The sequence below is a fragment of the Budorcas taxicolor genome, chromosome 14, assembly GCF_023091745.1.
Source record: "Budorcas taxicolor isolate Tak-1 chromosome 14, Takin1.1, whole genome shotgun sequence".
Lineage (NCBI taxonomy): Eukaryota > Metazoa > Chordata > Mammalia > Artiodactyla > Bovidae > Budorcas > Budorcas taxicolor.
In genome coordinates this window covers 30,277,100-30,304,121 of record NC_068923.1, presented here as the reverse complement: position 1 = coordinate 30,304,121, position 27,022 = coordinate 30,277,100, and the positions used below count along the sequence as shown (strand labels likewise).

Genomic DNA, 27,022 nt, shown 5'->3' with positions numbered 1-27,022 from the left:
GGGAGCCACATTCTTTGGAGCTGCCTGGAGCTGGTGGCCTGGGCTCAGGAAGGTTTTCCCAGCGTCCCCTGTCCACAGCCCCAGCCCTGTGTCTGGGTCTCTTCCTGTGGGCGTTGCCACCCTCTACCCCGCTTGCCCACCAGGGTTCATCACGGGGTAGTGTGCAGCAGTGACCCAGGCCAACCAGTGTTTCCGTCGGGCCCTGGCCAGCCTGAGAGCTGAAGCCGGCCTCCATCCTGGGTGGTCCTGGATGGCTTCTCTCACCCAAAGTTACATGGCCGGTTCCCAGCCAGCTGCAGAAGTCCCCCCTCCACCCCCGCGTCTCCAGAGGGGGAATATGAGGACCCGGCAGCAGCCATCACACTCTTAAATGAGCATGAGCAACCCACGGTCCCAAAGAGCCGCCTCCAGCCCCGCACACAGCGTCAGTGCCTGCTGCTTTCAGGGACCAGAAACAGCCACTTGCCTCTTTCAGAAGGTGCCAGAATGAATTGTCCGGAAGACTCCCTCCAGCTGCCCCAGCTTGCATCTTCCCACCCTTTATAAGGTGATGTCATGCATGGGAGGCAAAGTGGCATTCCTCTCTCTCAAGCCACTTTCTCAGTTCTCCTTGTCACCTTTTTTTTAAAAATCCATCTTATGGGGAGGGAGGTGGGAGGGGGGTTCATGTTTGGGAACACATGTAAGAATTAAAGATTTTAAAATTAAAAAAATAAAAAACTTTTAAAAAATGGAAATGTAAAAAAATAAATAAATAAATAAATAAATAAATAAAAATCCATCTTAGTTATCTTGACCCTAGTCCTCCACTCACTCACAGAGAAACCCACATGAGGACCTGGATGTCGTCCTGGTCATTTCTGGTGCTCTCTGTGTCTGGAACCGTGCCTAACACAGAGTGTGTCCTCAAGAAGTGCTTGAATGGCACTGCTCTGAATGAGTTAATGGCACTACTTTGAGTCTCAACCAAGGGCAGAAAATCCAGACAGGCATTTTTTTCATCCATTCCAGAAGGCTTCAGATTCTTGTTCAGTCGCTCAGTCGTGTCCAACTCTTTGCGACCCCGTGGACTGCAGCACACCAGACTTCCCCATCCTTCACTATTTCCCAGAGCTTGCTCAAACTCAAGTCCGTTGAGTTAATGATGCCATCCAACCGTCTCATCCTCTGTCGTCCCCTTCCCCTTCCCTCAATCTCTCCCAGCATCAGAGTCTTTTCCAATGAGTTGGCTCTTCGCATCAGGTTGCCAAAGTATTGGAGCTTCAGCATCTGTCCTTTATTCTCATATTGTCTTTCAACACCCCCACATTGATTTCTCTCATCCCACTCCCCAAGGCCATCACCAAGGAGCTGCATTAAATGACAGTTCATGACTCCCTGTTGCCCTCCCCTGTCTCGTTAAAGGGGACACACAGGTGGGGGCAGACTGAAGAGCCAAAGTAATCGCATCGCATCACAGGGGAGGTGTGAGCCCTGGCGAGGACATTTGCAATTATATTAGGTGGGGAAAGGCGCTTTCAGAGGAAGGGACACCTGGGGGTGAGGCTTCTGCAGGGGAGCTGGCTTCTCTTCAGAGGCGCTGCAGGAGATGCTTGCTGAGCTGCACAGGAAGAGGGTGTGGCCGCTGGGATTACTTCCAGCATAATTGGCTTTGCATGGCTCACTTATCAGCAATCAATTTCTGTATTTCCTTTTACAGTTGGAATTCATAAACAAATCTGTGCATTCTCACCCTGTAGCATTTTTTTTTCCTGCTGCTTTCTGCTGTTTTGCTGTTCATCTCACTAGCACCTAGACTCCTTATGTCTCCAATATGGACCAGACATTTCATATCTGGTGGCTCAAATGGTAAAGAATCTGCCTACAATCAGGAGACCTGGGTTCAATCCCTGGTTCGGGAAAATCTCCTAGAGAAGGGCATGGCAACCCACTCCAGTATTCTTGCCTGAAAAATCCCATGGACAGAGGAGCCTGGCGGGCTACAGTCCATGGGGTCACAAAGAGTCAGACATGACTGAACAACTAACAGACACACTGACATACATGTTCAGGATGCTAGATGTCAAGCAACAAGGGAGTAAGGTGGGTGCCTTTTAGGCTGCCAGGCAGCTTTGAGATTGTGTGAAAAATTCTCCAACCAGTGTACACAGAGAGGAGAGTCTTCTGCAGTGTGACCATCAGGACCATCTTTAAAAATCTCCCATCAGATCCCAGGAAGATCCTCAGTCCTCCCACCTGCCAAGTCAGACCCTCCCCCAAAGAATAAGCTTTATTAAGAGTTTCAATCAGCTCACTCTTAATTTTTCTCTCTCCTGCAATCAGTGAGTCATCAGGCTGTAATTCATTAGGATTACTCTTATCGTCAGTAAGAGCACAGCTGGGCACTCAGTGTCTCGGCCGGAGCTCTCTGCAGACAGGAGGGGCCAATGGCGAATGCAGGGGTGGGGGGCCCCACCCTACCAGGTCCGGGATGCCCGCTTGAAGGAGGAGGACTCAGAAGGGAGGCAGAAGCACTCACCAGTCTGGATCCGAAGCCCAATTCCCACAGCTCTTGTATAGCTCTTTTCTATGACCCTTTTATTAAGGTACAATTTTTATTAAAATGGATGAGCTCTTCTCTAAGAATTCTTTCACTCTCTGCCCTCTTCTCTGGTTTCCCTTTGCATCAAATGGGCATAGCCAGACCTATTTCATGGGATTCTGGGGAGGATAAATCAAGATAATGAATATGAACGCCTGTGACACAATGATGGAGGTGATTGGCATGTTTTGAGCACTTGTTTTCCATTTTATGCACCATTCATGCAGAGTCTTGTTTAATTCCTACAGAAACACTGCGAAGTGGGGCTTTTTTGGTTCATTTATCTATTCATGCTTTTAAAAAACATTTATTGGGCATCTACTGTGGCCAAATATTATGCAACTGGGGATCTAGCCATGACTAGGCAAAGTTGCTGCAGGCATGCGTGCCAAGTCGCTTCAGTCGTGTCTGACTCTTTGTGACACCGTGGACTGCAGCCCGCCAGGCTCCTCTGTCCATGGGTTTCTCCAGGCAAGAATATTGGAATGGGTTGCCATGTCCTCGTCCAGGGGATCTTCCCGACCCAGGGATTGAACCCAAGTCTCTTTCTATTTCCTGAATTGGCAGGCGGGCTCTTTACCACTAGCACCACCTGTTATACCATGTTATAGACCAGGACACCAAGACTCAGAGACAGTCAGTCACTTGGGCAGGGTCACAGCACCACTTGGCTGGCTCTGAAGCCAGTCCCTGCTCTGCTGTGAGGGACTATCTCCGCAGGTCTGAGCACAGTGCTAGGAAAGGAGAGAATTTTGTTTATGTCTGAAGCTTCCTTCCACCCTCCCCGGCTTGTGTAGATTTGATTACAGGACGTCAAGGAGAGGACTGCCTGGGGATTAGGAGTTAATGGGTGTGACCTCAGGGAAGTTGTTTAACCCCTCTGAGTCTGTTTCCGTGGCAGTGAGTTGGAGAGGAAATTAACAAGGTTGGATGGCCTTTCAAATAGCCAGCATATGGGAACATGCTTTAAAACCTGATGTCCTGGGACTTCCCTGGTGACTCAGTGGTTAAAAACCCACCTGCCAGTACAGGGGAATGGGTTCAATCCCTGGTCCAGGAAGATCCCACAAGGCAGCTAAACCCATGCACCACAACTACTGAAGCCCTTGCACCCTAGAGCCTGTGCTCCACAAGGAGAGTGGCCCCTGCTTACCACAACTAGAGAAAGCCCACACGTGTTAATGCAGACCCAGTGCAGCCAAAAATAAATAAATGAATAAATTTTAAAAATACACTGGATATATCACCTTCAGCAAGTTACTGATCTCACTGTGCCTCAGTTTTGTCATCTATGAAATGGGAATAATACAGTACATACCGAGAGGGTTGTTCACTAGAATTAAGTAATCTTGTTCCAGTGGTAACCACTGTGACTCCCTGCTGTCCAGCACCATAGCTTTATTCTTTCCTTCAAAAGTGCAGCAAAACCCTGATATTCTGAGATGGTCCTAATGATTACATTTCTTACTCTGAAAATCAAGTCTATTGTTTCTGGAAAACGTCATGTCCCACTGTTCAGTGTGGGATTTATAGCCTTCAGACTGGGAGGTTTTTATTTTGTCTGTTTGTTTTGTTTTTTTAATGCGACATTTAGAAATTTAATGGAGCAATTTCATTTCCATTGACTGAAGTAGATTGTTGAAAGAACAAGAAAGCTAAAGAGCAGGTTCTCATTCCAGGACACAGCCTCATTCGTGGAGGGATTTTTGTGTTTTCCTGACAAAGAACTAAGACTTTGTTTTTCCTTCAGGCTAATCAGTGGCGAAACCCCCTGTCCCAAACCCAAGTCAATTCTGTTTAACCAGAACAACTGGGAGTGTGGACCAGGAGATGACCAGTCTAGATGCAGGGACAGGTCCCATCCACTGTGCAGAGGACAGGTTGGATCCTCTTGCCAGGTGTGGTGGTCAAGTCACCGCAAGGCCACGTTTGGGCTTTTTTGAGATCTCAGGTTGCTCAACCTGGAAGCCTAAACTCATGAAACATCATGGCTGCCCATCCTCTTCAAGTGAACAGTACATTTCAGGACCTTCATTCCAAGGGATGGCAGCAATGGGTGCCCACTGACTTATCTGCACTGGGACAACAAGCACCGTGTACTCAGCATCTCCATGCATGTGACAAGCCCTTCCCAGGCACTTCGTGTAGTCATCCCCAGTTGTTATCAGAAATGCATTTTACAGATGAGGAAACTGAAGCTCAGAGAGAGGGGCATGGCTCACCCAAGGCTACACAGCTATGAAGTTAGCGAGCCAGGTCCTTTTTATTCCAAAGCTCTTTTCATTCTGGTAAACAACCAAGAAAACTTAAAAATGGGAGATGAGGAAACAGTAGAAAAAGCCTCAGGGACAGGTGACGATGGTGATGGTAGTGGTTAACCATCAGTAGAAAAGGGCTACTGTCCATCGTGGTAATAGTGACGTTACTAACTATTCATTTTTAGAAAAGGATCTAAAAATGGATGAAAAGATACATAGTCAACTCTTTTGAAAAGAGTGGAGTTTGTAGGCTTGAATTCCCAATGTCAAAGGCAGAACTGAGCCTGATCAACCTGCTTCTGGATTTCTTTCCTCCCTGCCTTCCTGCATCACAGGCTGCACACTGTAGGCCATTTTTTGCTTCTAGTCTAAATAGGACTAAATGAACCCAATCTGTCCTGCCCACAGGAAAATGAGAGCGGCTGACACTTATTTAGCGCTCTGTGTGCCAAGCCCTGTTCTCTGCACTTTCCGGTCTGAACTCCCTTAAAGCTGCACAAGGATCCTGTGGGATAGACCCCCGTAGCATGATCTTTTTTCAGAGATAAGAAAATCGAGGTGCAGGGGAGCCACGTCACTCATGGAGGTGACTCCCCAGAGAGTGGCCAGGACACATGCCCAGGCAAACTGGTCCTGAGGCTACCCGCCCCTGCCCAATAGGACCTGTTCCCAGCCTCATTCTTCCAGTTGAGCAGTGGTTTTGCACAGACTTGTTCAGTACTCACTCCGTGGATCGTGTCGCAATTTTACAGAAGTCCTGGGTGTCCAAGTCAGGGGGTTCCATCCACAGAACAGCCTGTACCTGTACCAGCTCAGCACACCTGTACCAAATCCCTACCCAGTCCGAAGTACCAAACCCTATGAGTGCAGGTTCTCAGCCAGACCCTCATGGAATTCCAGATTCCCAGAAGGCTGGAGGGCTGGGAGCATCTTGGATATTTTTATCTTCCCTGCCCTGAGCTACAGTCTTCCTATATCTCCTACATGGACCCTCTTATCTGCCTCTTAACCCTCTCCCACAGCACTGAGAGCACTTCTCCCTGTCGTACATTTTTTTTTTTTAATTGCAGTATAGTTGCAACCCACTCGAGTAGTCTTGCCTGGGAAATCCTATGGACAGAGGCGCCTAGCAGGTTACAGTCCATGGGATCGCAAGAACTGGACACAGCTTAGCGACTAAACCACCAACCACCGCCGTAGTTGCTTTTAGGCTTCCCAGGTGGCAGAGTGGTAAAGAATCCACCTCCCAATGCAGGAGACACAGGAAATGCGGGTTCCATCCCTGGGTCGGGAAGATCTCATGGAGCAGGAAATGGTACTCCACTCCAATATTCTTGCCTGGAAAATTCCATGCATAAAAGAGCCTGGCAGGCTGTAGTCCACGGAGGCACAAAGAGCTGGACACGCCTGAGCAACTAAGCATACATTACACACATAGTTGATTACAGTGCTGTGTTGGTTTCTGAAATACAACCAAGTGAATCAGCTATCAGTTCAGTTCAGTTCAGTCACTCAGTCGTGTCCGACTGACTCTTTGTGACCCCATGAATCGCAGCACACCAGGCCTCCCTGTCCATCACCAACTCCTGGAGTTCACTCAGATTCACGTCCATCGAGTCAGTGATGCCATCCAGCCATAAGTATACACATATCTCCTCTCTCTTGGACCTCCCTCCCCAGACTCCTGACATACATTTGCACTGATTTTCTCCCCCACTCCTGCTCAACGGGAGTAAGAATTTGCCCTCACCACATGCAACCTAGTTGTTAACCATTTGTTCATAACCTGCCTTGTTTTTCTGGTTGGAACCAAACAGGCATCGTTTCCAACAGCACAAAGAGAGGAGCTGCTTAAATAACAAGGCTCATGAGGCTGGAGCAAGAGGGTGTCCATTCATGGCCTCATTCAGAACCACTCCTGTCTGAGTCCCCAAAGAGAAATGCTCTCACATGTCTTCTTTCTCTCTCTGCATCCATCTTACCTGAGTCTAGAATGTGATGTCTTTCCCTCCTCTTAACCCAATTCCGCAGTCACACCTCCCATGCCACTTCCCCATCTCCTGACTTACATGGAAGATCGATGCATTTCAAGTAGGAAATAATGAAGGCAAAGAGCTTTCACCTGAGGTGGAAATTATGCCGCCAGCTTGATGCAAATTGGAGGGAAAGACAAAAATAAAGTGGTGTTAGGTAGTATAGGCACACTCAATTCCGTACAGTATTTGTTGCGTTTGTAGCAAGGTGGGCTGGGCGCAGAGCCCAGATAAAACTAACATTGTGTCAAGTTTAGGCTTTTTGGGAAAAGATGTCGGTGAAAAACAGTGGATATTTGTTCAGAGTTTTTGCAGAGACATGAATTGTTTTGTAGCCTTCAGTGTATCAGGCTTTTCCCTCTGTCCCCCACCCGCTAAAAAGCAGGGGGCACTCTGGGAATGGAAAGATGATCTTGGACACCAGTTTAGGGTTGGAGCATAATTTCTGCTCATCACACATGTGGGTTCCAATTTCTGAGGCTCAAAATGTATTGGTCCTTCATTTTGTGCCCGTGCTGGGTTTAAGTTGGTTGTTTTCAAAGGCTCATAGATGGGAGCTGGCAGCTGTGGGTGAGGCCACAATGTCACGGACAGGTGCATACGCCATTGCCCACTCTATTCCTCCTCATCCAGGAAGCATCAGGGGTTGTCATGCATGCCTGAAAAGGAGGTTCCAAATGAAAAGCCATGCATGTCTGCCTTACAGAGCTTGCAGGCGCTGTTATCAGCATTCTCCTGGCAGACAGTAATTGCTCTGCCATAAGGCACTGCCTCTTACATGTACTGCATGCTGATTTTAAGTGACCTGGATGGATATTGATCATTTTTATGGTTAGGTATATATTCTCAAGAGTAATAGGAAAAAAGATAACCTGTGTTATGTTGTAACCTGTTGTGATACGTATTACTGCTTAGAATGATGCTAGACTTTGCAAAACAATTTCTTTTATTAAGAAAAGACAATGGGTGGTATTTGTCTAGGGCATAACGCACGACAGTATGGTGCAGATGACTGAAGTTAGAGGAACCACGCTTGAATGTGAGCATTTTTAGTTAACTTTTTAAAAACCACCATGCATATGGTCTTGTCTGCCACACTCCTCCCCCACCCCCCAATTTATCTCCCCTATTTCTGGAAGAATGAAAGAAAAATGTCAGTGTGCACATGAATGACTTTGGGGTGTCCTAAAACCATAGATCCCTCATATTCTCACCAAAAGAGCCTAATACAGTGGGTTTGAGGGAGGCCCTGGAATCTGCATTTTAATAAGCTTCCCTGGTGGCTTCATGGTAGAAGGTCCTTAGGACCTTACTTCTCAAAGTACTGTCTCAGAATGTGCGCCCAAACAAAGCTTTGGCATAGAAGGCGCCCTTCTATTTTTTCCCCAGTGATTGATGCCTGCTCTCTGGGAATAAAGTCTCATAAAACCTAATTTAATTGTTGAGCAGTGCTTCCTCTTAGAGCCTCTTGTGCATGCAAGTTGGGGGGCCGCTTGGCTCATTGGGATTTGTCAACCTCAGCACTATTGACATTTGGGGCTGGCTAACTCTTGGTCACGATGGATCATCCTCACATTGTAGGATGAAGCAGTGTCCCCCTGGCCTCTACCCTCTAGATATCAGTGGTGCCGTCCAACCCCCACTGTTGTGATAGCCAGAAACATCTTCAAATGTTGCCAGACATCCTCCAGGGGGACAGACTCATCCACAGGGAGAACCACTGGGTTATGTGGGTGCCTTCATCCCACTTTGATAAGCCTTTCAACTCACCACTGGACTCAGAAAATGGTGCTAAAAATGCATTTGCCAGCCTCCTGTTTCAAGGATCCAAGTTACTTGAAAAGGCAGGTCCCCAGATGGAAAAAGTCTGCTTCAGTAGAAATTATTCATAGCTCTATACCCCCTTGAATTTGTATTCTGTGCATGAAACAAAATGAGAAGCCTGCAGCCTGGCATCAACCTACTTTAGATCAGCTGCGAATTCAAGGGACTTCATGAACTCAGTATATAGGTGGAACAGGGTAGGTGGCCAGTGGACTGCCCTCCCAAGGGAATCCAAATGATCCAACATGTGTTTCAGGCTTACTGTGTGCCTGCACTATGGTAGCTGGTAAGGATACTAACATGAATGAGATGGAGTTCTGTCCCTAGAGAGGCTTAGGTCTATTAGGAGGAGTCAGGCAAGCATGACATAATGGTCCTTTGCCACGTGGCCTAGCTTCAGATCCAACTCTGCTCATACTAGCTGTGTAACTGTGGGCAAGTTGCATGGTCTCCTGTGCCTCTGTTTCCTCAGAGGTAGAAAGGGTACCTACCTTAGGCGGTTGTTAGAAATGGTAGGTACATCACGCAGTTGTTTGGAGGGTTCATGCGTGTAAGGCTTTTCAAAAAATGCCTGGCATGCAGAAAAGCCTATGTTAGAAAACCGAGTGGCAGGCCTCTCTGGTAGCTCAGTGGTAAAGAATCTGTCTGCCGATGCAGAGGACATGGGTTTGATCCCTGGTCTGGGAAGATCCCACACGCCATGGGGCAACTACTGAGCCCATGAGCCTAGAGGCTGTGCTCTGCAACGGAAGAAGCCATCGCGATGAGAAGCCAGCAAACCATAACTAGACCAGCCCCTGCCGCTCTGGTTGTGGTGACAACTAGAGAAAGCCGCACGCAGCAGTAAAGGCCCAGCACAGCCAAAAATTTAAAAATTTTTAATTTTTACAAGTTTAAAAATAAAATTATGTGTGTCAGTCACTCGGTTGTGTCTGACTTGTTGTGACCCCATGGACTGTAATCTGCCAGGCTCCTCTGTCCATGGGATTTCCCAGGCAAGAATACTGGAGTGGGTTGCCATTTCCTTCTCCAGGGGATCCCCCTGACCCAGGGATCGAACCCAGGTCTCCTGCATTGCAGGTAGATTCTTTACCATCTGAGCCACCAGGGAAGCCCTATCTATATAAACCCAAATTCAGTCTTGGATTAGGTAACTATCACCAGTGGACCATGAACATAATCAGTTTTCAGTGTGGCTGAGAGTCTGAGACATAGTTAACTCCAGCTCTGTGAAATGAGTGGTAGCAATAGGAATTGAATACAGACTTTCCTGTAGCTCAAACGGTAAAGAATCTGCCTGCAATGCAGGGGACCAGGGTTCGATCCCTGGGTTGGGAAGTTCCTCTGGAGAAGGGACTGGCAATCACTCCACTATTCTTGCCTGGAGAATTCCATGGACAGAGAAGCCTGGCGGGCTACAGTCCATGGGGTTGCGAAGAGTCGGACTCGACTGAGCCACTGACACACAACAGGAATTGAATAGAAGCCATCGGTTAAATAAAGCTAGATAAGGAAGCTAAAAATTTAGCAAATGTTTACTGAGAGCTTACAGCTCAGGGATCTGTTACATTTACAACTATGTTCAGTGCAGAATTCATGAGTAACTGAAGACAGCCCAAGAGTCTAGCCATAGGGGAGTGGCGTATGCTACCTTCAGACGATGAAATCTGGCCAGGAGGATAAGGATTACTCTTAACGTGTGGATGGGGAATGGTAACTGTGATACGTGGTGACGTGAATAACGCAAGTTGCTGAATAATGCATCTGGTGCAATCCCTTTTGTGAAAAATAATCTGTGTGTGTGGGTGTGTTTGTGCTTGGGAAAAGGATAGACATCAAACCGTTAAAAGCAGTTAGCTCTGTTGGGGGGGGGTGGAGAGTGGAAATAGAGAAGCAGAAGTGGAGGATCATTTTCCCCTGAACACTCTTGTTATCATTTAGATTTTCAGAAAAATAAGATGTTGCTGGTGAAATTAAAAAATTCTGAAAAAAAATTTTTTTAATTTATCTGCATTGGATCTTAGTTGCGGCATGCAGAATCTTCATTGCAGCGCATGAGCTCCAAAGTATTCAGGCTTAATTACCCCACTGCATGTGGGATCTTAGTTCCCCTACCAGGGATCAAACCTATGTCCTCTGCAATGGACAGCAGATTCTTAACCACTGGACCACGAAGGAAGTCCCAAAGAACTGAAGATGGTTTTAACTAAAAAGGACAGAGCATGAAGGCTGCTCCCATCCTAGGGGTCTATCATCAACTTGCTTAAACCATTCTTTGCCTCAATTTCCTCAAAACAGAAAACCTCCCAGGAGTGTTGGGAAAAAATGACAGACATGCAGCTATATTGAAACTGCCCAGCCTCTACGTATGGATGCCCAGAGCTTGCACGTCAGGTCAGAGAATGTTTCCCCATAATGACACCCATCTCATAGGGTGCTGTGAGAAGTAAATGAAATCAAAGCTACATAAAATGCCTGGATCTTAAGTACTCAAAAGACATAGCTGAGTTAGTGCCTTTATACCAGCCTCCTCAGCATAGAGCCCAGTGAAAGGCATCACCAAAGTATGGCATGGTTTTTTAATTCCAAACCAAACTAATTCAGGGACTTCCCTGATGGCCCAGTGGTTAAGACTTTGCCTTTCAATACAGGGGGTGTAAGTTCTATCCTTGGTCAGGAAGCTGAGGATGGCAAAAAAAAACAAAACATAAAACAGAAACAATATTATAACAAATTCAATAAAGACTTTAAAAATGGTCCACATAAAAAAAAAATCTAAAAAAATCCCACAAAAACCCACCAAACTAATTCTAATGCCTGTTGCTGCATTTCTCAAACAGACACATTCTCCAGACAGTTTAGGGTCTCCCTGGTTAACAGCGTGATGGGAGGACAGATGGCAAAAGACACAAGACCTCCCTCCATACTCGCCCTGCGACCGTGTAACTCCTTTCACAGATGGCGCGGGTTCTCCGTGGGTGAAATTGGATGGCAGTCCTTCCCCCTTGATCCTTCAGGGCTGTTGTGAACACAAATGAGACAGGAGTGTTGTGTAAACTTTAAAGCCCTGTCCACATGGACATTGTCACTGTCATCCTTTTTATTTGACCTTAAACTGTAAGAAGGATCTGCCTCACACCTAACTAGCACTCAAGTATCAGAGACTTCAGCTCCAAAATTAATTTTTCAGAGTACTTAAAAACCACTTGTCAGTGGTGGGGGTGGGGGGTGAACTGGGAGGTTGGGATTGACGCATGTGCACTGCCATGTGTGAAACAGATAGCTAGGGGGGAAGGTCTGTGTAGCATAAGGAGCTCAGCTTAGTGTGCCGTGGTGGTCTAGATGGGTGGGATAGCGGGTGGGAGGGAGGTCCAAGAGGGAGGGGATGTATGTATACATATGGCTGATTCCTGTCTTTGTAAAGCAGAAACTAACGCAACATTGTAAAGCAACTATACCCCAATTAAACACAAAAACCGCTTGCTGGTGATGGCTGCAGCTAGGGTAATAACTGCAAAGTGAGAAAGCAGAGAGAGAACTCACACCTTCCAAAAAAGAAGGCCGTTCTTGGCGTTGCTTTCAGAAAATGATGTTTGGCTCCTGGTCTGATCTGCTTTAACACTGGAAGCCCGCTCCAGTGTTCTTGCCTGGAGAATCCCATGGACAAAGGAACCTGGCAGACTACACAGTCCATGGGGCCGCAAAGAGTCAGACATGACTGAGCAACTAACACGATATTGGTCCTCTGTGCTCTGAGCACACTTCCCAGGCTGACCTGCACTCCGCTGGTAGATGGAGACGTGCTTTGCCCAGGGGGCAGTGGATCCACCACGTTTTCAATCTTCCTTGGTGGTTTCCTCCTTCCACAGATGTCACTTAGTTCTAACTTGTTCTGTAATTGAAAACGTCTTCTACCTTGTTCCAGAAATCTCTGGCACTGAGCCAGTGGCGGTTAGGACTCACCTGCACAGCAAGCTTAAAGAAAGTTTATCTGATTGGGGCTTGGTAGCCAGAAGGAGTTCGAAAAGTTAAAAACTTTGTGATTATTCATTGCTCTTTAGGTTCATGTATAGACTTTGCATCCCTGGAGGTTTCTAAAAATAGACTAAATACTCATCCTTCTTATTCAGTAACCCTCTCCTAGACCTCTCCTCCCTCTTGCTTCCACTCACATCACCTCCCACGTTCACACAGACCTCCTCGGTGAGCCGTCAACCCCAGCTTTCGGCCCTACTGTCCCTCTCTTTGGCAGGGCCTTGCATCTCATGCCTAGCCTCTTTCTGAAGCCTCTGGTTTTACCCTCTTCCATCCATCTTCCATCCCACAGCCAGGGTGACCTTGGAAAGCACAGGGGTTTCTTGTGCTTACCAGTCTATAGCCCTCCCTGCTTTCATTGGCTATCAGGTGAGTCGATGTTGCCCAAGGCCCGCCTCCCCAGGATAAGCCCCTCCCACCACCCCTCCCCCGAACCCTGCTTCCCAGTGGCTCACCTCCCCACTCCCAGAAGTGCGCGCTGTCAAAGTGGTCTGCTCCCATTTCCCTTAAACATACCACACCTCCGAACCTCTGCTCTACAGCCTGTCTGCCCAATGTTCTCTTTCCCTCTCTCGTTCACCTGGTAAACTCCTGCTTGCACCTCAAAACCCAGCTCGGAAATCCTCTCCTTAGAGAAGTGACTCAAAGTGAGAAAAATCAGAGCCAGACCAAAGACCGGAAGGGCCAGCAATCACCATTACCGTTTGCTTTCTTAAATCCAGGGCACTGCCCTTGCCTGTTTCCTTGTTTAGTCAGGCCTCACCCGACTCTTAACGGTAAATCCTATCCTTATCCTGGTTTTGCAGATGAAGACACGAAAGGTGAGAGCCAAGTGACTGGCCCACGGCCACACAGCCAGCTCGCTGTGGAACTGGGACCTAAACGTCAGTCTGTTGGAGGAAAGCTTGCCGTTCGGTCAGCTCTCTGGGACAGTGTTTTCCAAACTGTCAGTCACAATTCACCAAGTAGGTGTGAAATCAGTCTAGTAGGCAGGGCTAGCTACATAATTCGTGGGGTCCGGGGGAAACGAAAACGCAGGGCCCTTTGTTCAAAGAGAAGCAAGCATTTTCCTTTCTTCTGCAGTCTCTGCACTTGTCTTGGCTTCCATGCCCACAGCCTTGACCCTCACGCAGCTGACTGTTTTGAAAATACTGTGCCTTTTCCGTGTGTGCTGCTCATGGGCAGTGTGGCCTCAGAGCTGGCGTCAGCCCTGACCAGCAGTGACAGTCTGGGAGAGGCTGTCAGAGGCCCCTCCTGACAGAAACAGCAAATGCTGTCTGCTGTGTCCACCAGCCTCCTGCTGGCTGGGGCACTCGCAGGAGCAGCCTCTTACAAGCTGACTCCCGGGCGCCTGCAGGCTGCTGTGTCTGACAGCGTGGCCACTGAGCTCTAAGAATGGATATGTGATGAGAGCTGGGTGAGTGGCTACGAAACAGCATTCCCAGTAGCAGGGACCGAGCCTGTGTAGCCTAGTCAATGGTCGCAAATCCAGGGACCACCCTTTAATCAGCCCAGCTGTGTGCCCCAGACCCAGCAGCCTCCAGAGCCTGTCTCCTAATCAGCAGCCCTTGGCAAGAGGTGTCTTATCTCGCAGATGCAGAAACTGAGGCTGAAAAAACCTAAGGGGCTTGCCCAAGGCTCTGTATTCATTCACTAGCAAATATAAAGGCATCTACTATGTGCCAGGTCCTCAGAAGACAGAGACGGGCAAAAGAAAGGTCTTTCATCAGCCTTAGTCTAGTGGGAGCCAGGAAGAGGTGTAAAGATACCAGCTTTATTGAGAGACCATTCACATACCGTGTAATCCACCGGGTGCAGTGCACCAGCCAGCAGGCTTTATTCTATTCCAGAGTTGCACACCCCCAGCACAATTTTAGACCATTTCCATCACGCCAGAAAGAAACCTGGTACCCCTGTGCAATCACTTCCCAATTCCCTCCTTTCCCCCAGGCCTCCCTCCCCCTACGCTCTTGGCAACTACTAATCTGCTTTCTGTTGCTATAGATTTGCCTATTCTGGACATTTCTTACAAATGGAGTCATACAGTTATGTGGTCTTTTGTGACTGGTTTATTTCACTTAGCATCATGTTTTGCAGCACATGCCAGGCCTTCATGCTTTTTTTTCCTGCCAAGTAGGACCCCATTGTATGGATAAAGACCGTATCTTGCTTGTTATGCATCAGTTGATGGACATTTCCTGTTTTTGATGGTTAGGATAGCGCTGCTGTGAACGTTCACGTACAGATATTTGCATGGCAGAAACCCAGATTAGAACTCAGTTCTGCCCATCTCCGAAGCCTAGCCACTATTTCTCAGTAGCCTCCCTGCCCCCAGAGATCATGCTTTCACAAGCCTGTCTGCCTCAGAGCTAGGTAGGTTTTGAGGGAAAAAATTCATCCACAGCCTTAGCTGAGCCTAGAAGACTTGTTGGCAGGGGTGAGACTCCCAGGAGTCAGGCAGGTGAGGAAGTTCTTCAACAGTCGTGTGGCTCTCATCCTGCCCTGCATGATGGGAGCCAGCAGAGAGCAAGGTGTTGGGAGGTGTTGTGTCCTGAGCAACCTACACTCAGAGGACTGACAGGACAGGACTAATTGAGAGGTCTGGGCAGCATCTGCAGTGGAGCCTGAATGCGGTGCCCTTCTGGCTTGGTCTTGCACACAGACCACAGAGCATGTGCTTTAAGTCACTCATGGTTCTTTGCTGAGCCAACTACCTCTTAATGACAAAAGAAAGATTGTGACACTATCAGTTATTGATAGGAAGGATAGTGCATAGAGTCCAGCAAGTTCCAAGTCCACAGGTGAATCCATCCTATTAACGATGACCTTAATGAGTTCAGTGGGCTCCTGGGGCAAGCCTTTCCTGAACTCCACCCCCACAGAACCTACCCATTCTTTGCTCGATACCCCTTTCTGTTCTCTTCATCCACAGAACATAATCTGTTGTCACATCTCTGCCTGTCTTCTAACCTGTCTCCTCCTTGAACACAGGAAGGAAAGATTGCTTATTATCAGTAAAAGCACCTAGCACAGGCCTTGACACCTCGGAGGTGCTCAGGGGAGGCTGGCAAGGAAGAAGGCAAGCCAGCAAACAACTCTGGGGAGCGCCTGCTCTCACCTGCTGTCTCTTCCTGGCAGCCAGCTCTCTGCCAGGCTGCCCGGGCCAACACGGCAGCAGGTACTGAGCCAGAGAGACAGAAGGACACTAAAGCCCCTTTCTTCCCACCAGCCAGGTCACCGTAACCGCAAACGGTAAAACAGAGAGAAGCGGGCCGAGCGGGCAGCAGCCAGAGCAGATGGCATTTGTCTACGACTGACAGGCACAAGGGCCCCACTGGTTATTTCTCAGCCACCCCTGCGGCCCCAGTTCAGCCCTGGCCTAGTTTCAAGCTCATTATATGCCACTGCTGGAGCAAAATGCCCACCTTGTCCCTGGTTCCTGGGACCTGCCCTTTCAGGCCCATCACTTGGCATTTTACTGCTTCTAAGATCCGCCACTTATCAAAACCCCAACTAATTAAAACTTGCAACCGATTTCTTACAATTCTCTGCTTCCTAGTAAACCTTACAGGTTAATTCAGATGCTTCCTTCAGCTCCTAGAGAAGTGGTTTTCTCCCTATTGCTTTGTTATCTAAGCTTTTTCATCTTTTCTTAGATTTTTCTGATGTTCAGAGTCTACAATTCACTTGTTCCCAGAGAAACTTCTCTGTCTTTATGGGGAGGCACATCTCTCTTTATGATGGATCCTGCGGCAAATATTTTAATGTTTTTCCCAAAGGGGAGCATCTTGCTTTCTTCCCTGCCTTCCTGAAACCTAACTCTAGGCTGAGTCTGCTGTAGCTGGTTCTTTGCAGCCATGACTGTGCACCTACTGAGCACCCTTCCGCCACTTCCTGCTCAGTCTCCAGGAGTCTGCCTCTTCGCCTTTCTTGAACCAGCTGTTAGCATCTCAGAGCCCTGGGGGCTGGAGCTGAATCCTGAGAGCTCATCCTATTCAGTGCCCATGCCTTACAGGTGATGCAGCGACACCTGTTAGGGGTGATACTAGGAAGAGCATTCAGGCCTTCCAGTTCCCTTTCAGGGGCCCTCTCCATGCAGACACCTTGCCGGAGGTACAGCGGGTAACCAAGAGGCCACATCTTACAAACACAGCTGTGCCACGCCATCAGGGTGCGTGACTCTGAACTCAGCCTTCTTCCCACTTCACTCTACCTCCTGTGGCCCCTGAGGCCTCTCCCACCATCATAGTGATTCACAGCCGGAAAGGACAACATGTTCTCTTCAAGCTTGTGGATCTCCCCAAGTCTCCTCCTAGATCGTTTATGGAAAATAGAAGATGACTTTGTCAGAAATTTGTCAGAGGTCCTGTACTTATCATTTGGGGAATTTGCTTGGAAAATCACCCATTTCTTCCTGCTTTTGCTTTCCTGGCTTTCTGCTGTGGGAAAACATTCCCTCTCCTGGTTATGGGTGGTTAACAGGAGCCTGGGCAAACCTCGGGTTCTAGCAGGGCTGCAGAATTTCTTGGGATAGCAAATAAAAGCAGCAAAGCCTCCGTTTGTGTCCCATCAAAAGCAGGCTCATTCTTTTCTCATTTCTGGCAGAGTCTCATTTTGTGATGCCTTGGGAAATGATTCACTGGTGGTAGTGGCTTATTTTCCCCATTGTACTCTGTGGCCTGAAGGCCAAGGAAAGTGATAAATACAGTGTTGGGCAAGGAATGGAGGTGATGGGTTTTTAAGTCTCAGCTCCCCTAAATGTGGATTTCCAGCTTGGGGCTTCAATGATTTACCTGCCTCTCCTCCTCATCCTCCTACAGCCCACGGGATACATGACCGACTGACCAGCACCCTCTGGTCCTCGGGGCCATTGCTCTCCTGAGCCCTGGCACACTGATGGGGAAGGACAGTCAGGCCTCTTGCTTTGGTGGGTTTCAAACCACCTGCCTTGAAGTGCAAATGGCAGGTGCCGATTCCTCTGTGTCTTTTAGAGCCTCCGCCTGGCTCTTTTATGAGATGACAGGCACTTTCATCTCAGGTTTGGCCCCATTTCCCGTCCTTCTCAGCGAGGCTCCAAAGACAGGCAACGAGGCGAGAACAAGGAGAGGAGGCCCATTCGTGGCCGCGGCCCTGCTGGGCAGGGCCACCTGGCCTGCGCATCCTCCAGCCTCATCCCTTTGAACCTCGGAGGCTGAGAAGGGAGCACCAGGGACCAGGTTAAGAGGGGTCCTTTCCCCCTTGGCGCCTGGAGGAAGTTGCACTGCATCCTGGGAAGGCTCTAATCATCCCATTGCTTTGTGCTGTTCACTTCAATCCAGGGAAGCAGGGCTCCGGTGCTTTTCTTCTCTTTTAAACCCAGAGGTACTTTATTGAGGCTCAGGGCTGAGAATACAACCTGTCTCTTACGCTTGTGCTTTATGTGCGTGCCTGCACACCACACCCTTCTTCTTTGCTCTATTTGCTTATCATCTTGCTTGTCAGGTTTCTTTTCCTTTAAAAGTCCAACCCGGGTTTCCTTCCCGTTTTGCTCCCAATAAAGGGAGGGGGAGCTTCTACCTTCTCCTCAATCCTGATGCTTTCCTTCCATCCATTTGTCCTCTTTTTGAATCATTTTCTCATGGAGCTTTCCCTCAGGGCTAGCTTCTGTCCTTAGGAACAGGAAATGCAACAAATACCAAGGCGGAGTCCTTGCTTTTCGACTTCATGCTACTGATCGGCCTTCACCACTCCCAGCCCCTTCCAGCTTCCCCCCAGCGCTCCTCTCCAGACCCCAATCCACCTAAATTCGCACCATTCCTGGGCCCAGCCTTCCTTCTGTGCCTTGGTGCGTTGGCTCACGCATTCCCTGGTTCAGCATGCCCTTCCCTCTCCAGGTCCCCATCCTCACCTTCACCTGGCTCCACCCTGGTCTCTGTGGAACCTTCCAGCACCTCCTCCCCCACCCCAGGCAGCTAGCACCTCCCTCCGCTGTGGGCTCGGAGACAGCCTAACCGTTACCTGTGTTCCTCAGGGCTCCCAGCCTTGGGCTCACATTTGGGTCCCCACACGTGAGGCTTTGTCCCCACCCACTGTGGTGGGACTCCAGCACCCGAGCATCTCCAGGCCCCTAACCAGAAGGAGGGGATGACAGAGGATGAGATGGTTGGTTGGTATCACTGACTCAATGGACATGAGTTTGAGTAAACTCTGGGAGTTGGTGATGGACAGGGAGGCCTGGCGTGCCGTAGTCCATGGGGTCGCAAAGACTCAGACACAACTGAGCAACTGAACTGAACTATTCCTGGGACCCTCAGCAGACGTGATAGTCTTTACTCCAAGAAACTGCTGTGACCCCACTGCCGGAGTTGAGCCTCCTCTTCTTGCCTCTCTGAGGCCCCGCAGCAGCTGACAGAACACCCAAACCACCACCGTCCCACCCCCATGGTGAACTCGGCTGTGACGAGGAGAATCCAGCCCCACCCTACGTGTCACATTCTGTCACGGGGCCCTAGCAGTGCTGCTTCACACAGAGATTTTTCTTGAGCAAACTCTCAGTTTTCACTTGTCCCCTCCTCTCAGAATTAGGCCTGGATCCTTGCAACCTGGGCCAGAGGACGATCTGACAGAGGTCAGACTCCAGGCTGCAGTCACGTTGCATTTCCCTCTGATGACTCAGGCGATGTTCCTGAGTCAGGGTATGTGCCTTCCCTAAGGAAACATTAGCTCCCAAACAGCTCTGGGTTCTTAGAATTCAAAACATTATTAGCGAGAATGTCCTGCCAGAAGTCCAAATGTGCCCTAAGGCGTCTGAATCCTAAAACAAACAGTACGGGCCCAGGAGACACAGCCACCACCCTTATGCTCTCCGTGCCCAGAGCAGACATCAGTAATCAATTACAGTTCAGTTTCTGCCCAGAGAGGCCATTAGGATTCTCCCCAGACACAGCGTTCTAAAAACCCCACACACTGAACCTCTACTCTGAAGGCTTCCTGGATCCCTTCAATGGAAATAATTTCACCCTTTTATTTGTTTAACTTTTCATAAGCATCAGGATTTCACTGCTCATTTCTGGGCCCATCCAGGTTATACTAATAAAACTAATGACTAACATCCACTAACTCTTTTTTAAAAAATTGAGATATAGTTGATATACAATATTATACAAGTTTCAGGAGTACAACACAGTGATTCATGATTTTTAAATACTGGGCCATATTCCTTGTTTGTGCAGTACATCCTTGTAGCTTGTATATTTTATACATAGTTGTTTGCACCTCTTAATCGCCTATGTCTGTCTTGCTCCCCACCACCACCCACACACACACACACTGGTAGCCACTGGTTTGTTCTCTGTATCTGTGAGTCTGCTTTCTTTTTGTTATATTCACTAGTTTGATGTATTTTTTAGATTCCATATATAAAGGATATTTGTCTGATTTCTTTAACTAAGTATAATACCTCCCACGTCTATCCATGTCATTGCAAATGACAAAATTCCATTCTTTTTTAATGCATGTATCTCACATCTTTAACCCCTCATTTGTTGATGGACACTTAAGTTGCTTCCATACCTTAGCTATTGTAAATAGTGCTGCTATGAACATTGGGGAGCATGTATCTCTTCGAATTAGTGTTTTGGGGTTTTTTTATATACCCAGGAGTAGAATTTCTAGGTCATACAATAGTTCTGTATTTTTTTAAGATTGAAGTATAGTTGCTGTACAATATTATGTAAGTTACAGGTGTACAGTATAATGATTCACAATTTTAAAGGTTATACTCCATTTACAGTTATTATAAAATATTGGCTATGTTCCCCATGTTGTACAAAATGTCAGTGTAGCTTATTTGTACCTCTTAATCCCTGGCCTATTTTTAATTTTTTGAGATGCCTCCATACCATTTTCCATGGTGGCTACACCAATTTACATTCTTATCAACACTGTGCTAGAATTCCCTTTTATCCACATCCTCACCAACATCTGTTATTTAATGTTCTTTTTGATGATAGCTACTCTGATAGGTGTGAGTGGTATCTCATTGTGGTTTTAATTTGCATTTCTCTGGTGATTAACGATGTTGAGCATCTTTTTATGTGTGCCTGTTGGCCATCTGTGTGTCTTCTTTGGAAAAAATGTCTATTCAGGCTGTCTGACCATTTTTCACTCGGGTTGTTTGCTTTTTAGGTGTTGAGTTGCATGAGCTGTTTATATATTTTGAATTTTAACCCCTTATTGCCGTGTCATTTGCCAGTTTTCTCTCCTATTAAGTAGGCTATCTTTTCTTTTTATTGATGATTTCCTTTGCTGTGCAATAGCTTTTAAGTTTAATTAGGTCCCATTTGTTTATTTTTGCTTTTATTTCTTTTGTTTTAGGAGACATCCAAAAAAAAAATTGCTATGATTTATGTCAAAGAGTGTTCCACTGTATTTTCTTCTAGGAGTTATGGTCATCAGTTTTACATTTAAGCCTTGCATCTATTTTGGGTTTATTTTTGTACATGGCATTAAGAAATATTTTAATCTCATTCTTTTACATGCAGCCGTCCAGTTTTCCCAGCATCACTTATTGGAGAGATTGTCTTTTCTCCACTGTATATTCTTTCCTCTTTTGTTACAGATTAATTGACCATGAGTGCCAGGGTTTATTTGTGGACTGTCTGTTCTGTTCCATTGATCTATGTTTCTGTTTTTGTGCTGGTATTATACTGCTTTGATTCTTGTAGATTTGTAGTATTCTTTTGAGCTCTTGCCTTGAGTCAGGCTCTGTTCTAAGTGACTCTTGTTAAACTCATTTAATCCTCACAATCATGTAAAGTAAATGCCATTGTTGTTGTCGTTCAGTCGCTCAGTTGTGTCCAACTCTTTGTGACCCCCTGGACTGCAGCACACCAGGCTTCCCTGTCCTTCACCATCTCCCAGAGCTTGTTCAAACTCATCTCCATTGAGTCAGTGATGTCATCCAACCATCTCATCCTCTGTTGTCCCCTTCTCCTCTTGCCTTCAAACTTTCCCAACATCAGGGTCTTTTCTAATGAGTCAGCTGTTCACATCAGGTGGCCAAAGTATTGGAACTTCAGCATCAGTCCTTCCAATGAATATTCAGGATTGATTTCCTTTAGGATTAACTGGTTTGATCTCCTTGAAGTCCAAGGGTCTCTTAAGAGTCTTCTCCAACACCACAGTTCAAAAGCATCGATTCTTCAGCACTCAGCCTTCTTTATGGTCCAGCTCTCACATCCATACATGACTACTGGGAAAACCATAGCTTTGACTAGATGGACCTTTGTCTGCAAAGTAATGTCTCTGCTTTTTAATATGCTGTCCAGGTTTGTCATAGCTTTTCTTCCAGGGAGCAAAGAGCCACTATCGTCCCCATTTTACAGATGAGGTAATGGAGACCTGGGAAGGACACGGTCCCCAAGACAGGAACTGTATCCTACCCACCCTTGTCACTTCAGGGGTTCAGCCAACATTTTTATTAGGCACCCATGCACACCAGGCCCTGCAACAGACCTTGAGGACAAAATTAGGATCTTGTGTGATGCTTGGGTGAACCTCTTAAGAAATCATTTACTTTGAGCACAATTTTGATGGAGATAGGAGGATGGGAGCTAAATTCAAGGGGAGTGGAATTGAAGAGTGAAGGAGTAAGTTCATTCAAGGCATTTAAAATGAATGAACCAGAGAGGAAAGAACAAAGCTGGAGTCTGACTAATGTCTTTTATCCCCGACAGCCCTCCCTGTTCTTGTAGAAGCAGGTTTTTCCCTCTCCAACACCCCCAAGCTCAGAGGACGGCATTGGAATTCGTGAAAGAGCTGTAGCCACCTGGGGCGTGGGTGGGTGCTGGTGGGGAGGGCCCACCTCCACAACCCCTCAGCCTCACTCTTGGGGTGCCTCTTCTGCCCTGTGCAGGATGACAGAGCCACTGTAGGCCTCTCTCTCTTGTACTCTTGGCTGGGGGGCCATCACCACCAGGCCCCTCCAGGACTGGCTGTCGGCTGGTCCAGATCCCCCAAAACTCTCCTTCCCCACCAAATTCAGCGAAGCTGTCTTTCTTCCTTAGAAACAAGAACTTCAGTCCTGGCATCTGACTCCCTCAGCACCTTCCCTGCCCCATCTTTTCCTTGCCTGCCATCTCAACTTCCCCTGTTACATCCAGATCCCTTGCCACCTGGTCCTCAGCAGATACCACTGTTTGTTCAGTCCTCTATGTCTCGGCCCAGGCCAGAGCTCAACCCACCTTTTCTGGCAAGGGATAGATAATATTTTAGACTGTGTGGATCAGAGGGTTTCTGTTGCAGCTACTCAAATCCTCCTTGGAAGGGTAAAAGCAAACGTGGGCCTAGCTGTCTGTGTCCCAGTAAAGTTTTATTTGTAAAAGCAAGAGATAAGCATAGTCAAAGCTCAACCAAATTTCTCCAAATGTCTGGAACATCCTTCAGCCTCGTTTCGTAACCTCCATTCGTTCCTGTTTTTCAAGGTTCAGCTGTAGTCCCAGCTAGCCAGGAAAAAACCCCTCCCCACCACCACTGCCCTATATACTAATCTCCCTTCACCAAGTCCTTTTCCTTACCATCTGCTACACCTTTGCAAGTGTTACCTCACTCTACTTAGATGGTTAGCTGCTTGGGGTGTGCATCTTAAACATCCTATAGGTGCCATTAGGTATAGCAATGTGCTGAATTCATAATCAGTACAGAGTATCGATCTACCATTTAGGAGATTTTCTCAGTTGCAGTGGATGAGCAAGGGCGTGGTTTGCTGTTTTTTTCTGGTACAGCACGTGGAGGGCAGCATGCCATTTATTCATTCCACATGTATTTATTAAGTACTCACTACATATGAAGTACTCCTTTTTTTTTTTTTTTAAATAAGTCATGTGCTAACTTCAGGCTCTTACTAGCATGAATATGTAATGACATCATGTTTTGAAAACCACCAGATTAAGAAATCAAAGACATTCTCAAAGATGAGAGGATGGCAGTGATTACTAGTCGAGCTGCATCTTTCAATTTATAAAGTACGTCTGCAGCCATTTTCTCATTTGATCATAGCGACAACCCTCTGAGGAGAATGGTGTTATCCCATTTTACAGATGAGAAGGATGGGCTCAGAGGTTTATCGCCCCACTTGTTTGAAGTCACACAGCTTCTAAGAAATGGAGCTTGACTCCAAAACTGTTTCAGCCATGTTTTCTCTCCTAAAACAAAATAAAACCACTCCTCTGATTCTAAAGATCACAATCTAGGTTGTCATAGAAATTGTTGGAAAAAGTATAAAACAAAAAATAAAAAATCATGAATATGCCCGCAGCTCATAGACAACCCATGTTAATATCATCTGCATGTTTTTACATGTTTGTGTGTGTTAACACAAAATTGGAATTCTTTTGTATATACTGCTGTGCTCAGTCGTGTCCTAATCTTCATGACCCCCTGGGCTGTGGCCCCCCAGCCTCTTGTGTCCATGGGATTTCCCAGTCCAGAATACTGCAGCAAGTTGCCAGTTCCTTCTCCAGGGAGCCTCTCAACCCAGGAATCGAAGCCACATCTCTTGCATCTCCTGCATTGCCAGGCAGATCTTTACCACTGCACCACCTGGGAAGCCCCATATACTGATATGTAGCTGCAATTTGGGGGGCCATTTCTTAAAATTAAGATACAATTTGCATACAGTGATACACTTTTTGATGAACAGTTCTGTGAGTTTTGATAAACCCACTTTGATAAATACAAGATATAGAACAATCCTATCACCCCCAAAATTCCTTTGTGCCCCTTTTAGTCCACCCCCTACCCTATATCCTGAAAACCACTAGTTTTTCTCTAACTTTGCCTTTTTCAGAGGTCACTTAAATGGCATCATACAATACATTGCAGCTTCATTTTTTCCTTAACATTTTGTGAGTATGTTCCCACATCATTATATATTCGCTGAAAGTATTATTTTTTTAATGACTCCCAGGCACTCACCCGCCTACGTGCTCTTCCACTCAGTACTACAGCCCCTTGGAGAATAGAAATGAGAGGTAGAAGGTCATGTTGGAAAGAACAAGGGCAGAATGGACCTGCTTAAGCCCTGTCATCCTTGATAGGAGGTGCCAGCTTTTCTGCCTTCAGGCCAAGGCGCACCTCCATGCAGGCACACCAAACAGTACCACATCCATGATACGTGATAGTAATGTGTATCCGGCTCTGGGCCTTTTGAGCCTTCCCTTGTCGTGGCAGCTTCCGATTCTTGGCTTCAGATCCAGAGTTTCCTCAAGGAAATGGAGATAAGAGTGTTCCCCCCACTGGTCCATTGTGAGGATGAAAGGACGTGGTGTGCGTTAAAGTGGGGACCACAGTGCCCTTGAGCATGGACTGGTTTTCCCGTTCCTTCCCCAAATGTCTGGATCCACCTTCCTTTAAAAAGAAGAGCTGAGGGCTTCCCTGGTGGCTCAGTGGTAAAGAATCTGCCTGCCAATGCTGGAGAACAGGTTGGATCCCTGATCTGGGAAGATTCCACATGCCGCGGAGCAACTGATCCCGTGCGCCACAGCTATTGAGCCTGTGCCCTAGAACCTGGGAGTCAGAACTATTGAAGCCCACACACCCTAGAGCAGGTGCTCTGCAGCAAGAGAAGCCACCACAATGAGATGCCCACGCACGCAGCTGGAGAGTAGCCTCCACTCTCCAGGAGTAGAGAAAAGCCTGCACAGCGAAAAAGGCCCAGCACAGTCAAAAATAAAAAGTGAATTTTTTTTTTTTTTAAATGGAGAGACGAGTTGATGTTATGATGACAGGTTGTTACCTAGTTGAAGCTACCTCCCTCCCATCATCAGAAGGATAAAAAACACATTGAAAGGAAATCAACCCTGAATATTCATTGGAAGGACTGATGCTAAGGCTAAAGTTCCAATACTTTGGCCACCTGATGAAAAGAACCAACTCATTGGAAAAGACCCTGAGGCTGGGAAAGATTGAGGGCAGGAGGAGAAGGGGACAACAGAGGATGAGATGGTTGAATGGCATCACTGATGTGATGGACGTGAACTTGGGCAAGCTCCAGGAGATGGTGAGGGATGGGAGGCCTGGTATGTGGCAGTCCACAGGGTCACGAAGAGTTGGGCACGACTTGGTGACTGAACAACAGCAAGCACTTTGGAAAGAATGGTTTAACTGTCAGAGTCATTTTCCTTTGAGAAGAGATACACGGGACTTCAGAACCGGCCCTAAACGCGCAGGAGACACCCCTCAGTGCAAGATGGGGCAGGAGCTGGGATGACACTGTAGCCCTTAGGACTAAAATGGCTCAAGGCCTTTTCTGTCTTCATTTGGGGTGTTGGAGTTCCAGCCATTTCTTCCCCACCCTAGCCTGGCATTTTCTTCTCCCTCCTCCTGGGGGACAACTTAGACTTCTCCCAGCAAAGCAAAGTCAGTATCCTAGAGTGTTGCTATGGAAAGAATGGCAACATCCCTTGCGAGTTTATGAAGAAAAAAAGAAAGAACGAAAAGGAAAAAAACAAAAAAAAATAGGACAAGCAGAATTTTTTTTTTAAGTGTTACAAAACTGGGAGAAAACTGTTCCACCACTAAATATATCCACTTACCAAATCAGCAGATGTTAGGGTTTATACAGCGTCAGACTCTCAGTCCCCCAGAAGACTCCTGGCAGAGCATCTTCATGGCCGTGGCTCCCGCAGAGGCCGGGAGGCTGCTCGAGATTTCTAGGTTGGTGGCTGGAATCTTCTGTGTTGGCCAAATGGAGGATGTGGCAGGCATTTCCAGGGGTGCCTCTCAAAAAACTGGACTCTGTTTTATTTGTTATAAAGACCTTCCTCCAGTTCCTCTTACCCCCTGCCATTTCCTGTGTCAGGTTGCCCAAGGTTGGACCCCCTTGGGTTCTTTCCAAGTCTTGAACCCCAGCCCTGCCTTGGGCTAGCTCTGGTCCTAGGGCATGTTTTTCTGAGTTTGTCATGAGCATCTGAGCTGCAGTTCCCATGTTAGTAAAACACCTACTTTCAAAATGTTTTGAAGTTTAACAATCATACATGAAGCTCCTAGCACGGTGGCCCGCACAGAGCTGCTACCCGCGGCGTTTAATCAAAAGAGATTTTCCTGCCTTCTAGTCACATTGTCTATCTGTCTCGGGGACTGTTGGGGGCTGCAGAGGGGGCAGGTGAACTTGTGTCTCTCATCCTGCTGATGGAGCCAGCTGGGTGGTCCAGGAGGTGTGGACCCCCCGCTCAACCTCAAGCCTTCCTTGGTGTCTTGTGGTCATTCTTAAAATTATTTCCTGGCCTCAAGGTCCCGATGCAGAGTACCTT

General features: G+C 47.3%; 1 protein-coding gene across 5 annotated transcripts in view; it reads left to right on the top strand.

The window, feature by feature from the left end:
* ZHX2 (zinc fingers and homeoboxes 2) overlaps window positions 1–27,022 on the top strand; it is a 179,864-nt gene that overhangs the window by 107,080 nt on the left and 45,762 nt on the right. The window lies entirely within an intron of this gene.